The sequence below is a fragment of the Heterocephalus glaber genome, unplaced genomic scaffold (genome assembly GCF_053883595.1).
Source record: "Heterocephalus glaber isolate CG9 unplaced genomic scaffold, H.glaber_assembly_v1.0 deba00000331, whole genome shotgun sequence".
NCBI classification, from domain to species: Eukaryota; Metazoa; Chordata; class Mammalia; order Rodentia; family Bathyergidae; genus Heterocephalus; species Heterocephalus glaber.
In genome coordinates, this window is record NW_028258142.1 from 36,189,494 (window position 1) to 36,206,395 (window position 16,902).

A 16,902-nucleotide genomic window follows, 5' to 3' on the forward strand; every position below is an offset into this window, starting at 1 on the left:
ATGTTAAAATGTCTATAGTACCCAAAGTGATTCACAGACTCAATGAGATCTTCATCAAAATTCCAATGACATTCTTCACAGAGCTAGACAAAATGATTCTAAAATTCATATGAAAGCATAAAAAAACCCAAATAGCCAAAACAGTCTTGGACAAAAAGAACAAAGCTGGAGTCATCACAATACTTGATTTCAAGACATACTACAAAGCTGTAGTAGTGAAAACAGCATGGTATTGGCATAAAGCAGACACAAAGATCAGTAGGGCAGAACAGAGATCCCAGAGATAAACCTGTGCATCTACAGTCAACTGATTCTTGACAAAGATGCCAAAAACATACACTAAAGAAAGGAGGCCTTCTTCAATGAATATGCAGGGGAAACTGGATATTCATGCAAACATTTGAAATTTGACCCCTATCTTTTATTCAACTAAAAATGGGTCAAAAACTAACAAATAAGAGCTGAAGCAAAACAGGATTAGAAGAAAATATAAGGGAACTACTTCAATAAATTGGTATAGTCAATGATTTTTTTGGCTAGGATCACAAACATAGGAGAAAAAAGCAAAAAATAGATAAATGGGATTACATCAAACTAAAGGGCTTCTGCCCAGCAAAGAAAACAATCAACAGAGTGAAGAGACAAGTGAAGAATGGAAGAAAATATTTGTCAGCGTTCATCTGACAAAAGATTAATATCCAAAATATATAAGGAAATCAAAAATCCTACAGATGAAAAACTGAATAATCCAATTTACTGATCTGAATCAGTAAATTGTTCTGAATACAAATGATCTGAATAGACACTTCTTTAACAAAACAATACAAATAGCCAACAAATATATGAAAAAATGCTAAATATCATTAGATATAAGGCAAACGGAAGTCAAAACTACAACGAGATATCTCCTTACCCCCAGTATATATGTATGTCACATCATAAAAGTGGTAGCAATAACTGATCCACTAGAAGTAAACATCTCAACATAGAATCACAGTTTAATATCTCTGAGTTCAGAGTCCTCAGCTGTAAAGTAAAGGAACAGTTGTTCTTAACTCACTAGTCCTATTGAAAAATGCAAGGAGAAAGTACACATTTGACACACAGGAACCTGCAGCCCCTTGGAAAGGGCTCAGTCCTGACTACCAGGAAAACAATGATGATGAGTAATGCAAAGCTAGGCAGAATGATCTTGTTCTCTCCTTTCAGGTTCTAGCTTTCTCTTCTGAGTTGTGCCTAGGACGACCCTTAGTCTGACCTCAAAGTGATACTGATTAGGGAATGTCTGAAAGGTTCTTTGTCTTGCTGCCAAAGATGCATAATGTGAAACCACAAACCCAATACCATCCAAGTAAATACAAATAATCCAAAACCAGGAAGCAATCCTGCACATCTTCATCTCAGCCACAAGTGTTAGCACCCTGGGGGCAGACTTAGATGACAGAAGAAATACCAAGAAACAGCAAGTACTCAAAACCCACCCTCTTAGGCCAGGACTTGAAACAAGAAGAGGAAGTGGAGGGGACTTACATGCTGCTGAGTTTTTCCTCAGATGCGTTTTAAAGTAGGGTGTATCCGTGTGTGTGTGTGTGTGTGTGTGTGTGTGTGTGTGTGTGTGCGCGCCCACACGCGCTTTCCTAGGTTTAGATCTAAGCTGCTTCAAACAAAAACAGAAGATCTCAGGGAGACATACACATACACAACCTGATATGCAAAATCTTTTTCTAATTCTCTCTCTTTATAGATTACTTTAGAAACTCTCAAATGCTCCAAATGTTGTCACCCTCTATGTAGAAAGGGTTCTCATTTTGAAGGGCATCTTGGCCTTAGTTTCAGTTACCCTGGAGCTCAAATGTCCCCCACCGGCTTCCATTTTGGGAGCTGGACTATATCAGGATGAAGACTGCCTATTCAAGATGTAGAAAGAATGCTGTATTTTTTTCCAAACTCCAAATGTGTCAAGGAATCTAATTTGCAAAACCTACCTTTTGTCCAGAAGGCTTGTGATGGGTTTTATCAGTTATTCTAGGTTTGTTTTTTTTTTAATCAACTCAACAATATCTTCTCAACCAATGGGTCAAGTAAATGAACCCCATATTGTATCTTTGAAAACACAAGAAAACTTTGAGGAGTGGCTTCTTTGAGAATGATAGAGATGTCATTGTCGTATTAAAAAAATAGGAATGAAAACAGGTCTTTGGGGGCATAAGATCTCCCATTGCTCCAATAGAACTAGGTCAGAAGAATCCCTCTCTCTTCTCACCCAGAGAACACACAAAGGCTGACTTCAACAGAGATTTAAACTGAGTGCTTTTATTCAACTTTCAGTTTTCATAATTAAAATGATGTTAAAATATAATCAAACATTAATCATATTCTGATGTTCAATAATCTCAGTTGAAATCCAGTAGACAGATGGTCTTTGATCAGATTTACTAGTCTAAACAAGAGGAAGAAAAATTAAGCTACAGTGGGCACAGGCCATGGAATGGGATGTGGGCTAAATGCACCTCCGGTAAAGGAAATTGTATTTTGAAATTATCTGATCTGGATGAAGTGAACAGACTTTAACACCATGTTCTTTCTTGGTATTGTCCATGGATGGGTGTAGCCTGAGCTCCCAGTAGATTTTCTCATGCTACCTGGTTGTATTTGCATCAAGGGGAAAACAAAACAAACCAGTTTAAATAAATGGATATTTCATTAGCCCTTTTCCTCTAAGTAACAGCAACAAGCATTGCCCTGGGTGACCAGCCTCCCCCATGTCGGTCTACCAATTACCAGGATGACTCCTCAGACAAATGGTTCTGGAACACATTTTCCTAAATCTTAAATTATCTTCCTTGCTACTTTACATTGGAATGATGTTAGGAATAAAAGAAATGATGCTTATGTCTGGTTAAAAGTAATAAACATTCAGAAGATACTATGATTACAGGTTTTTCATGGCTTCAACTGTGGCTTAAGCAAATTTGTCTTTGAAGGATTTTTCCACTTACTTTTAAAATGGAGATGCAGGCATAGAGTTTAAAATGGCTCTTTGTCTTTCAAGTGAACTTATTTTGACCTTCTGAGTGAGTGGCTTGTCACATTTTATCTGTCTCCTAAATGGGCTTGTAAAGTCTCTCCTTCAGGGTAATGCCCATACTGGGCAGCCAAGTCATTTGGTCAGACCCTGGGTGTGAGTGCCTGCTGCGCACAGACATGTCTAGCTTGGCCCCTGAAAAGACCCGGTCAGGATGTACATACTTGTCCAGCAGGGCATGGTATCTCTGGTTACCCATGGACTGACACACTTATGTGACACTTTAAAGTTTCTAACATGTGCCTTTACGTACTTTATTCTGTGAGATCCTCGCGATAATTATATAGATCAGCAGAGTGGCTATTTGTACTCATTTTGAAGATGAAGTGACTGAAACCCAGGAAAGTTAAGTAGCTTTTCCTAAATCTATAGCTAGCAGGTAGAGGTTAGAACTTGATCCTTGCCACCTCCACTGTAGCTATCTTGAGACACAGAGAACCAGGCCTGATGTGCACCCTGCTCCTGATTACTAACAAAACACTCTCACCTGTGTTTATCCTTAGATGTTCAAAATGCCATCCCCGATCCAAATCCTGTCAAAGAATACTAATCAAACCTGGCCTAACCCGATATCAGCTCTTCCTTTCATTCCAGTTGTAAAACTAAGCCACAATTAATACATGAAAGATGATGATTACACTGAATTCGACAACTTATTGACAGACATCACAGTTTTAGACTGTCTTCTCATAGTTGCTGCACCTTCAGGAAGTCCAGTCTTCTAAAAAAGGTATTATTGGGTTAATAGACTATCTAAATGTCACTCATGAGCTCTTGTATTGATTGTTTATATTCAATATCCTTCTTCTTTTATTCTCCAATGAAATAGGTTCCTATTCATCTTCTCGCATTCCTACCTTCTTCCAGTACTGTATCTTTATTGTTTTCTTCCATAGGGGATCACGTAACTTTAAATCAAAATAAGAGGTAGAATAATAGAGGGTCTCACATCTGGCTTCCTAACTCACTATCAAAATATCTTACATGGCCTCAGAAAGAAGCTCTCAAAGAGGCATAAAGGAAACAATAAACATGAAAAGAACAATAGGGTATTTGAAAAGGAGGAAAATATCTCAGCCCGCAGAGACTGACACTTTTATGAGGAGTACCCTGGGAAAAATACATTCAGAAAAGAGGATGTCTTACATTTCTCCCTAAACCAGGGAAGTGGAGACCATCACTCTTCAGAACACAGCTCTCCCTTTCTTCCCTTGAGAACACAGCCTGCGGACTTCTATGTGTACAGTGGGCCTGGAGAGCTGGTTGGAGGTGTCTAGCAAAGGAATACAGATACTTGTAATTAATTGGCTTAACAGAAAATTCTAAAGGGTAGGTGGCTCTTGATGCAGCACATAATTTGCATCATCTAGTTACCTAGAAGGTGGGGAGGACCAAGACACTGATTTAGCTAATCCTAAAATCCTAATTAACCTCTAGGTGGCAGATGTTGTAAGGAGGTTTGTTTCACATCTGACTTCTTTACTTAATGATACTGATATACTAGTGTCAATTTGGCATTCAATTAGATCCCAAAATACCTTGCTATTTGCATAAAAATGACGTCTCTGTATAGCAACAAAGTTATAGGACCCTGGGAAGACGAGGACTATTTTTTGTTATTTTTGTACTAATCCTACCAAGTACCCAGCACAGGACAGAACTCTGGGGCCCTTTATTCCATGGCTTCCTTTTGGAGGTAGGATCGTTATTCTATGTACCTTTATTTCCCTGAAGTCCTGTGTAAACGCTTGCAAACCATGAGTAGTAAATAAATATTTGCTGGCTTACATGTCTGTTGTTCAATGAAGTCTTGTTTAACTCAAATAGATGGTAAGACTTCAAAAATTAATTCCAAACCTGTCTTGACAAAGACAGCTAAGATATAGTGAGTAAAAACATAGCTCATGCTCTTTAAATACTTTCTTCCTGCTAGCTGCCCCCGCCAAAGGGTCTTCTCTCTGTTGTTTTATTAATGCTCACAGCAGCCCTTTGAGGTCAGTAGTAGCTATTATCCCATTCTTCAGATGGTTAACTCAGAGGTGAACTCAGTAGCCTGTATCCATATAGCTAAAGTCAGGTTCTGACAACCTATTTCTAGGATAAAAGACACCAAAGAGAAAAAAGAGTAAATCTGATCTTTCACCTACTTCCGCAGTCCTTTAGCTAGTTCCCATGGCCAACAAGATTGATGGTGCAGAAATCAGTTATCAAGAAAAAAAGTCAGGCTATGGAGAGATAAAGCCTGCAAAAATGGACAGAACATGACGTGCCTCTCTGGGAGCACTGATGGAAGGACTGGGATTGCTTCTGAGAAATGTGCTGATTCTTATCCCGTAGTGACTGTGCCCTGACCTTTTCTTAGGAAGCACATCTAGGAAAATGTTTGTAATGAGCTCTTTCCTAATTCTCTTTTTCAGATGTAGGAAGCTTCTGGGGGTGAAATGGAGGTGCAGCTCCTTGACAATGATCTTGAGCAGCCATACAACATTTCATAATAATCCCCATCATGGTCACAGTCACCACTGAGCCTGCAAGTGGAGAGTACAGGGATTTGGAGGACTGTGAACAGCTGTATTTTCCACTATTCCCAGAAAGAGTACTTTAAAAAGTGTTCATTAGTTACATTTAAAGAGGATACAGAGTGAATGGATGATATAAAACAAGTTGGAAAATGACCAATTCATTATATATACATATACATATATATTTACACACATATCTATTTGTGCGCACACACACACACACACACACACACACACATGCATATATTTATATCGCAGTCTCCCATAGGTTCAAAACAGAATGGGAAAGACTTGCACCTCTGTCAGGAACACAGGCTGGCTGGCCTTGGAGCACAAGTCCATCACCATGTTGTAGACTGTTGTTGAAGAGTCAGCTTTCTTATTAGCCCTTGCCCTTGAACTGTGGGCTTGCAGCACACTGCCTGCCCACTGGAAGTAATCAATAGATGTTTGACAAATGAGTAATGGAATGAAGTGATAAATATAATGATGCATTAAGGATTCACTCTAACTAAAGAATGTTGTATGCTTTCCAAAAGTGGAAAGCAGATATTTGAACTTCAAAGGTTTTTTTTAAGCTTTGCAATGGACTGAGTTTCCTACACTGCATTTCATAGATGCTGAGATAATGTTTGTCTAAAAAGGAATAAGAGTTAGAAAGAGACTCATGATCAACTGAGCTCAATAATTCAGTTAAACAAATTCAAGTTTGATCTTTAAAGCAGGATTTTAGTTTTGTAGAATGCAAGGATGCGCTGTGTGCCTTCACAAAGGTGCTATATTGTGTAGCCAAATATATTTGATCACATAAATTATTTTCAGGTTATACCTATTACTATTTGCAAAATTCCTTTGCAGAAAACTGTTCAGCGTAGCAAACACTTAAGAATTTTACAGGACCAATGCATGCCATGGTGCACATTAGTTAGATTTTATTCACTCTTCCTAGAATCTTCTACAGTACTACAGATTATGGTTCTAAAAGATAATTTAGGGGATGCAAAACAAATAAAAGCTGCTCCTGCTCTTAAAGATTCTATAATTAAACATAAACAGGAGCAGGTATATTAACATTCACAGTGGGTAACATTAATTCATAGCTTGGACAATGCACACACAAAGTGCAGGGCAATATTTTAGAAACAAAGTGTATTTAGAAGTTCAAGAAAGAAAAAAATTTAGTCCAGACCCTACAATATAGCCTCGAAATCATTGTCTTGAGTAAAATCTAATGCCTGCTTGATAGCTCAATATAGGTGCAGTGCTCTGTAACCATGAATTCTGCATCCATGGATTCAACCATGCAGATCAAGAACGTTTGGAAAAAATGCAGCTGTACTGATCATAGACAAACTTATTTCTTGTCATTATTCCCCAAACAAAACACTGTAACAATTGTTTACGTAGAATTTACATTGTATAAGTAATCCAGTGAGAATCGAAAGAATACAAGAAGATGTGCATATATACAGATATACAAATATACACATTCCCTCACAGAAGAAAAGCAGAAATAAAAATGTATGGCTACTTGAAATATTGGCACATATTTATATTTCTGAAGAATGTAACGAGTCTTATCCTATGTGGATGTCATCCTTTGTTAAGTCACCACGCATCTGGATGGTAAGCACAATGACCCTTTAAGATGACATCTATTTTTACTATCAACGTGAAGCCTAGGGTGAACTCTTCTCTTGATCACAATCACTTTCTTTAAATTCCTTGGTCCCAGCAAACTCTTGTGGCCTGAGTGTCACAATGTCTATGTTGTCTTCTGTATGAAATGTGGTTCCTCCTACTCTCCCCAGGGGAGTCCTCTTCCCTTCGTTCCCAGCTTAAATGGCACTGCTCAGGGAACCTTGCTTGATGCCTCCAACCTAAATTAGGCACTTCCTATTATTCTATCTCTTTGTTTCTGGTTTTTATAATTGCACACATACATTTTTAAATGTCTTCTCCATGAAATTGAGCTACACAAAGATAGGAGCAGCTCAATTATGTTCCCACTTTATCTCTATCTAGAAGATCTTTTGGGCTGAACTTGATAAAGACCTAATATTTATGAATGAATGAGTGAAAGAATGGATGAGATAACAGAAAACCAAACTGAACACTGAGATGTGGCTATAGATTTGTACATGTATGTGTACAGTTGAGTACGTGACAGGTTAAAAGGTTCAAAAAGGTGGAAAGGTGTCTGCTTACTCTAATAATGTAATTACTGCCAAAAACATATTTAGAATTCACCTTTGGTTGGTTCTGTAGAGTCTGATTCAGAATATTATAGTTTCATAAAATAGCCAAAACCGAATTTGAAGAGCTAGGAGGACATCAAGTCATATTTTGGGGACTGAGCATGTCGAGCTACAAATTTTGCGATTGGACTTGGAGGACAATTTCCATTCTCGAAATCCTTGTACATGATTTCACCATAGGGATTGTTAAAGAGCCAGCAGGATGTTCATGAAAGTGATTAACAATTTCTTGAACTTTGATTGAAATACGAGTGTCTTAACTTGAAGGTTTTATTTCCTAAGTTATAATGTTAATGAAACATCAGTAAAAAAGTAACTGGTGCAGCCAAAGATACATCCTACTCTGTTCACTGGTCTAACTGCATTGGGCAATGTGTAGGCCAATCTCGCCTGGCCCACACCAACCAGTATCCAAGTCATCATTCTAAGGGAGTTATAGATTTCCCATATTACTTATTTGGGGTCCCTATTTAAGGAGAAAAAGATAATAATTGAATGGCATAATCGAGATTCATCTGGTCCAGGTACAATTGTCCTCACAACCTACTCCTTTCTTGCACCACAATGAGATCATGTGTGAAAGCCTAAATTATGTAAATGAAAAGGCTCCACTAATACTGCTGAAATATTCCTAGAGTGTTACACTTGACAACCTCAAAGTACATTTCACACTGCTAATGACTTCATCACTAACACAACTGCCATGAGTCAAGCAGTTTCCATGGCAACGCCCTAGTACAGCTGTTTACCCATATAAAGTATTGCACCTACTTAGTTACATATACAGACAGATCACTAGATTCCTAGGTACTGAAATTGAAATAATTCAATTTTCAATGTCTCTCTTTATGAAGTGATTCTGCCAGCTATAGGGATTAGCATATCAATGTGACTTTGACAGGGGCTGCTGCAAAAGACATATTTTGCAGGCACTTCATGTCAATTAGAGCCCTAACTGTTTCATGGAATAATCATTCCTGCCAGATTAAGGTCGGGCTGCAAGGTAATTTAATTGGTGCCATTATATGAAGAAAAAAAATGCTCTAATAGAGTGCATACGCTGTCTGTGCCAGGAAAGGGGAGGGCTGCATGCAGCAAATGACTGAAAAGAATTGCTTTCTTAGCCATTTAGAAAGGATTTTAAAACACCACACATGCCAAGAGGGGAACCTCTGAGATGTTGTTTCCTGAATTATCTGGGAGGAGAACTTCGCAGGAGAGAGAGGCTGCTGGCCAGTCCATGGTTTTCTCCAAAGGGTTTTTTCCCCTGGAGGAACTTAGAATAGCACAATGACACTTCAATTGATTCATCACTGCAACTCCCACATAAGCTTAAAATGCCATGGTCACATGTGCTGAGGGGGCATTTGTCCTTGGGCAAGAGTGAGAAAGAGTGCAAAGCTGGTTTGGAAGATCCCAGTGCGCCAAGGAGGGTTTTTAACCGCTGCTTTCTTTCTTTCCTTGAAGAGTGCCTTTACTATCCTTTGCTGCCAGGATCATCGAATACACTCACTCCCTTATTGCCTCAGAGAAGGCTCACATTATCTCTTGCATCCCAACATGGGATTAGGCGAAATGGCCAAGGTTTTGAGCAGCTAGGAACAGTAATACCACCCAAGATGCCTGATTTTGCTGGGGAAAAAACAGAGGAAATAGTGTCAGAAGGAAAGACAGCAAACTAGAAAGCGTATCTTGGAAATGGGGATCTCATCTTTGTTTCTATTTTAACTGTTATAACTGATGAGAAATAGTCTCCCAAACTGAAGTGCTCTGGACCTATTAAAACCTTTCATATACGAAATTGTTAGAAAAATTAATCTGAAAGTCATAACTTTATATTGTTAGAAACTGGTTTGTGTTTTTGTGTCTTATATTGTCATCTCAGTATTTGCTGCTTGAGGACTAGGACTGTGGTTTTTGTACCTGTGTAGCACCTGAATGTCAACAAGTAACCTGCACAACAGATGCCATGTCTTTAATGAAATTGATGAGGCTAGAAAAGATTTTTTAAAAAATCCCAGCCCCAGCAAGCAGTGAAAGATGTAGCAAATGCAAGCAAATTATTGTTTATCGGAGATATTCACTAATGTATCTAATTTTCCCATACAAGTCTGTCTAAGGCAGCACTGTCCCATAAAATATAATGGAAGCCATGTGTGAATTTTTCAATTTTCTAGTAGCCACATTTAAAAAGTAAAAATATACAAATTATATATTTTGTCTAACCCAATATATCCAAATTAATATCACTGTAACAAGTGGTCAATAGGAACATTTTTAATGAGCCATTTTCTTTTTCATTTTTTGGCCAAATTTTTTTTTTCCACATTGACCACAGATCTCACTTGGGACTGGCTACATTTCAAGAGCTCTGTCCCCAAACGGGGCTGTGGCTCCTGTGTTGGACTATACAGTTCCAAGTTCTTATTGCCAGTTAGTAGCAGAGCCAAAGATAGAACCCACATCTTTTAACCTTCCAGCCAATATTCTTTTCACTACACGAAGGGGAAGTAAACAATTTCCACAATGCTTATTCTCTTTGCTCACTCTGTTCCCTGCAGCATGCCCCAGCATCAGCCCTGAGTTGAGCCCAGCAAATGCCTCTGAAAAGCTCCCAGTCACACAAAGCTTCTGCAAAGTCTCCGGAGAAATTTAGTTTGCCTTGCTTTTAACAACATGGGCTTAAAATAGTGCAATGAAGACTTTTAAAGGTTGATGAGAAGAGGGAAGATCAGCCACAGATGAGATCTTGACAGATGAAGACCTGCAAAAGTTATTATCAAGAATTCGTTGACCTTGTCCATTTTATCAGCAAGGGAGCCCTTGCCCCAGGTTCTGTATTTCTCTTGCTTAATGTAAGCAACTCCCATATCGGGCCCTTGAGTGATGGTCTTAAGTTTTTCAGGGCTTGCCACTGACTCTGACCATAATGATTTAAACAATTTTAAAGAAGACAAACCCTCTACATGGAAGAAAATAATTCTGTATTAAGGTGGTTATCTCCATAGTCTCCCCATTCAGAAGAAGCGTGTGGAACTAAAGCAAATGGTTCAAAGTCATTGTGTAAGAGACAAGGGAGCTGGACTGGAGAACAGTTATCCTGCTCCTGGTGGAACTCAGTAGCGGGAAAGATGTTATTTTGGGCTGTCCACTACCCTGTAAGGCCAAGGACAGCCAGGGCTGGCTGTGCTAATGTGGATCCTGCAGGGAAGACTATGTTTTATCCACAGCATCCCGTTCCAGGGCAGGAGGAGAGGACTTGATGGTACCTGGAGAAGATCTGTGCTGCCCAGTGGCTCATTAGAGCAAGGAGGGCTGGAGTGAGAAGAGGGAGCATGAGTGGGAAACCTGAGGGCCAGAGAGCCAGGAAAGGTGAGAGTCTGCGACTAGTGAAGCAGGATCATTGGGTTAGCACTGTTGCTCTATGGCTTCAGTTTCTCTTTCTGATTTTCACAGTGCCAGTGTTTGACAGAGCAAAGCTTCAGGCAGCAAAGTCCAAGAGAGTGCCTGCCCCTTCCTCCCTTGTCCAGGAGAACTCTCCTGGTCTGACAAGGTGCACTTTCTTGGGGGCCATGAGCATGCTGCTCTCACAAGACTCACGGTCCAAATCCAACAATCAATATGCTGTTCCTGCAAGTTGCAGTGATCTCTCCCCAAATATTTACCAGATTCTCCCACTTTCTAATTGATGCTGACAGGTAATCCCTCTTCCCTTAAGGAAAGAATTCCTTCTTCAGAGCAGGTGTGCAGTTATCCTTCATCCATAACAGTTTAGACACAGGAAAACAGCAGAAACAGATAACACCTTCCAGAGGCTATTCAGGAAAAGGTCTTTTGGTTTTCTTTGAAGTCTCTGTGGGGTTGGTTGGTTGGTTTTAAATGAGACAGCACGCAAATGACTCTCATTGGGAGAAGGAGTTCTGATGAACAAGGCTAGTTCATTTTCACTGGTAATGAGTATACCCAGGTAGCTGCTGGGAACAATGATGTATTCAGTTGTCACCCTGATTTTACACCGGGGCTGGGTGGCCTGCTTAATATATGAAATAAATCTATCACCTATTTTTACAAATTCATATTTGGAGAGCTAAAGTCTTAGAATAATGCATGCTTGGTGTTTGTAAGATTGACACAACCCTTCCATCATTTCCACAACATCTATGCACATTTATGAGTATTGTATATTGTAAACCCTAACACACACACACACACACACACACAAAGGGAGATAGGGGAGGGAGGAAGGAAGTGAGGGAGGAAGAGAGGGAGAGGGAGAGAGAGAGAGAGAGAGAGAGAGAGAGAGAGAGAGAGAGAGATTAGAACCATGAAAGCCAATTAAAGGAAATCCCCTCAATCTGTCAACTTCTTCAAGGCAGCAGTAGTGATATGAGATGAGTGAAGACAATACTGAGCCAAAAATTAGAGACACCTCCCTTAGTCTTGTATAAAATGAAGGTAGACAGAGTCTCTTAGTTTTTTCAATTACCAATTCTTGGATTTCCACTGAATTTTTGGATCATGTCCATCAATAAATGAATGGATAGAGAAAATGTGGAATTCATATACAATGGGGTACTACTTTGCCATAAAGAAGGATGAACTTGAGTCATGTACATTGAGATCATAATGCTAAGTGAAATAAATCAGATATACAAGCTTAAGTATTATATAGTTTCTCTAATATATGAGAAACCAAAAATATAAAGAGCAAAACAAAAGACAATAGGAAGTAGGGAGATAGATCTTTTGCAAATGGGGATGGGACCAAGAGATTGAGGGAGAGGAGAAGTAGGGGAGGGAAAGAACTGAGATACATTATGTACATGTATCAATTCCACATGAAGAAGGTGATCATTATGTACTACAAATATATGCTAATAAAAAATGAAAACTGAAAAACAAAAAAGCATAAATGTTTTATATTACAATGAAAATTTTTTAAAAGGGTAGAAATAAAGGGCATAAAACAATGAGAGCTGTAGATACATGCAGATGTGGGGCATGAAATGGCACCAAATGAGAAAGCTGGAGATGGAAAAGGCCACATTTAAAGTTTTGACACATTGCTCAATCCAAATACCTCTGAACATCCATGCTAGGTCATATGCTTATTTGAACAAAGATGCAGATGATGGGCCATGGTGAAGAGGAGATACTCAATTGTATGCTGACAATAATAAAAGTGAGGGGAAGTCCCCAGAGGAGAACTTGAGCATTTCTTAGGAAGTTTGGGATAGGAATCTTAGAAGAGTATCCCAACCCCTGAGAAGTGTCATGCATAAAATGCTACCCTGTTTCCGTATTGTTAGTAGAGAAACACACCTGCCCCAATGGTGGCTGATAGAATAATCCTTGGATTGCAAAGAAGAAGCATTTAGCTCTGTTACCAGTTATTCTAGTAAACAAAGAAGGAAGAAAAACAGTGGTTTCTCCTTTCTTGCTGCTCTTCAGCCTCCTAAGAGTGGTTTCCACTGTCCAATCCATTAAACCAGATGTCATGGAAACTTGGGAAACACTGTTGCAGGAGTCAGCCCTGCTGTGAAACAGAACACACCGAGGAGAGGAAAAGGAATGGGTCTGGGATAAAGAGTTAAATACTACACTGTACCTGTAGCTTGTGTAATACAATCTAATCGTGCTGGATTGTATCCTGTTTTGTCAGACACTCTAAGACAGAGCTATCAGCTATGGTTTGGATATGGTTTTAATCCATCCCCAAAGGTTTATGTGTTGGGACTTTCATCTCTATTGTAGCACTGTTAAGAGGTAGGAACAGTGGGAGGTCCTTGAGTCTTTAGGCCAATGCCCTCAAAAGTGATGAAAAGTTTTCATAGAACCATGAATTAGTTCTTGTGAGAGTGAGTTGTTTGTTTTTTTTTAAACCTGTGTCTGACTACTGAATTGCTCTCTGATGTCAAGTTTGGCAGTGTGATCTCTTCTTTCAGCATGGAAGAAGCCTTTAAACCCTCACCAGAGCTAAGCTGATGCTGGCTGGCATCAGGCCCTTGAAGTTTCAGAACTGTGAGCTAATTTAACGTATTTTCTTTACAAAGAATCCTGTTTCAGGTATTTCATTATAGTAACAGACAAATAATATTCTATCCAATGGAAATTAATGGAGACCATGAAATGTGAAAAACATATACTATTTTAAATATTTTCATAGACACATTTAAAAGTAAAAAGGAGAGCAATGTTTTAATAATACATTTAATTTCATACAATATATCCACAATACTATCATTTCAACATATAATCAATATTACCAGGTTTAGTGATGTATCTTACATTATTTTTCGTACTATGTTTTTGAAATCCAGCTTGTGTTTTATACTGACAGCACTTCTCGATTTAGACATTTCAAGTGCCCAAAAGTCATAGGGTTGTAGTGGCTTCCTACTAGAAGGCACAGTTGAAGAGCTCCCAGTGATCTCTTATGATTCAGCTGTGGGGAGGGTGTAAGATTCTTGAGGTCAGACAAGAGCCTACTGGGGAACATGCCTCCACATCTGAGACCTCATATGAATGAAAGTTTCAACAAATTTTTACCGAACTCACAACTAAAAGACGAATAAGAAAACACAACAGAAACCTGTTGAACAGAGTGTAGAAGTCTGACAAAGACAGTGCTACAGGTGCCAGAATTAATAACATTTAAAATTACTTCACACATCAAATTAAGAAGCTTCAGATACATAAGCTTTGTTATTGATTTGCAAGTTTTTTTTAGATGATGTTGGATAATGATATGTTAGTTTTTAACAGTTTCCACTTTTGCTATTAAGGAGACCTCAAAGTGCTCATAAAATTTCCCTCTGTGATCTTCTCAGGGTTGGATGGAAATTTTCCTTATAGCAGGTAATGACTCAGCATCTAAGAGGTTTGGGATTACAGAAGTGTCAACAAGCCATGAAGCACACCAGATAGATACACACAGTGTGGGGCGATCACTGGTTCTGATGGGGGAAGAAAGAATGAGACGGGAACCTAATATATGATGGTGTCCTGTGTTCTCTACTCAGTGATGGTCCCATGAGTTTTTATTATATTGCTACACTTTACGTCTATTTTATAAATGTTTTTATATTCTTTGGGTATTTAATGAACTCACATATGGAAGTCACACTATGCACAAAAGGTGAATGAAGAAAGTAGAAGTGAGGAGAGAAGGTAGGAACCAAACGAGGAAGAGGGAAGGAGAAATGAATGAGGGAAACAAAAAGAAATTGAAATATAGATGGACCCTGCCCAGAGCATGCTAACTGGGGCAATGCCTGCTGTAGTCTGAAATTCCATCCTTACAGTTCATTCTCCTGTCCAGCTCTGCATACCTCATACAGGTGTCTCCTAGAGGTGGAGTGGTGTTCCAGGGCAGATGAGAATGAGCCATATCCTCTGGCAGAAGCCCATTATGCTTTGATAATTCTGGACCTTCAGTGAAGTAATTCTTTGAAGGCAGACCCCTGAGTGGCTTCCAGGAGCAGGAAGAAAAAGAATGTGATATGTGAACACGGGGCCAGTGTTGTTGTGACAAAAGGGTAGACCCTATGCTCTAATGCCAGCTGAGCCCAGAATATCTTAAGAACCTTTACTCTTGCAATAACTGCAGAAAAACAACCTGGAGACTTAGTTGGAGTCCACATAACTTTTGAGCTCCTCCTGACTCCTTCCAGAAGCACCTCTGCTGCTGAGTCTTCCTTCCCTCACAAGGGACTTCCTACATGCCATTCCAAGCCAGCCCCGATTAAAAGCTGCAGGATGGACTTCTCATCTGAAGCTGCTACCAGTTTTCAAATCTCCTTCTGGAGTCAGGCCTGGACAGCAATGGCTCAGCAGGTCATTCTCTCTGCATTAGCCCAACGATGCCAACTTGGCCCAAAGGCCCTCCTTGCCACAGAGGTATGCTGTGCCAATATGGAACTGGTTACAGGATAGAGAAACAGGAAGCAAGCAAGAACCAGGTCAGAGAGATGCCAGGAGAGGCAGCCAGGTGCCTGGCTGGAGCAGGTCAGAGCTGAGGCCTTGAGGCTCTGTTGCACAGGGCTCTGATCCTCTTTCATCTTGATTCCATACTCTCAGCTGCATGTCAGTACTGATGGACCTAGAAGTCTTTCATAGTAGCAGATAGGTGTCACCTTCAGTAAGGGCGTCCTCCTCCTGACACAGGTGGGATTATGTCATCACCCTAACTATCAAGTAGTCTTGTTCTTACTGATAGTGAATGTGATAGATAGATTTTATTTACCAAGAAATACTTCTAAACTCCTCCCCCAGCATCCAAAACAGGAGAGAGAGAATAGTGACATGCATTTTCAACCTATTTCTACTGATAGAATAATATAATTAAACTTTGACTGGAAAAGACCTGAAGAAACAAGCAACAAATACCTAAACTTATTTCATATTGTATCCCCCTCTCTGCCAGTAATTCGAGTGGTCTTTGGAAGCAGGAATGATCTCAGACATTTTGTTGTTCCTGTAACTTGCTGACCAGTGATAACACTGCCTGATGATAGTGTGGTCCAAGATGTTACTGATATGTCTCATGATTATATATATGTGTGTGTGTGTGTGTGTGTGCGTGCATCATCCTGGACACACACACACACAGACACACACACACACATATATGCTAGTAACATATATATGTAATATATATTATATACATATGTAATATATATTATATATACATATGTAATATATATTATATATACTATATACTAGCTGCATACAAAAAAGGTGGCTGATTTGGAGATGTAGTGAGTAAACTCCAAGAATAGCAGGGACACTGTTAACCCCCAGAAAAATGATTTGGAATTTAAATAGCAAGTGTTCAGAAGTGATAGGCAAAATAAACCTGGAAGACTGTTTTCGATACAGATGGGATCTGCTGCTCTCCGAGCAGGGAGAAGTGCTGTCAGTATTTTGACAGACACAGAATGACTGTTTAGACTGATGTTCAGGACAGAGCCAAGGAGGTGCTGGTTGGTGGGGCTTGGTGCATGGGGAGGGGGAGCTGGAGACTTCAGTGACAGAT

At 39.5% G+C, this 16,902-nt stretch overlaps 1 protein-coding gene and 1 long non-coding RNA gene across 8 annotated transcripts in view; one reads left to right on the top strand and one right to left on the bottom strand.

Annotated features, from left to right (window-relative positions):
- LOC147830105 (uncharacterized) overlaps window positions 1-11,941 on the top strand; it is a 215,601-nt gene extending 203,660 nt beyond the window's left edge. For all 4 annotated transcript variants that reach the window (XR_015443860.1, XR_015443861.1, XR_015443858.1 and 1 more), the window contains one exon: window positions 10,427-11,941. This is a non-coding gene — a long non-coding RNA (uncharacterized LOC147830105). The remainder of the gene's footprint in view (window positions 1-10,426) is intronic.
- The window catches only part of Slc14a2 (solute carrier family 14 member 2), a 431,234-nt gene that overhangs the window by 350,495 nt on the left and 63,837 nt on the right, over window positions 1-16,902 (bottom strand). The window lies entirely within an intron of this gene.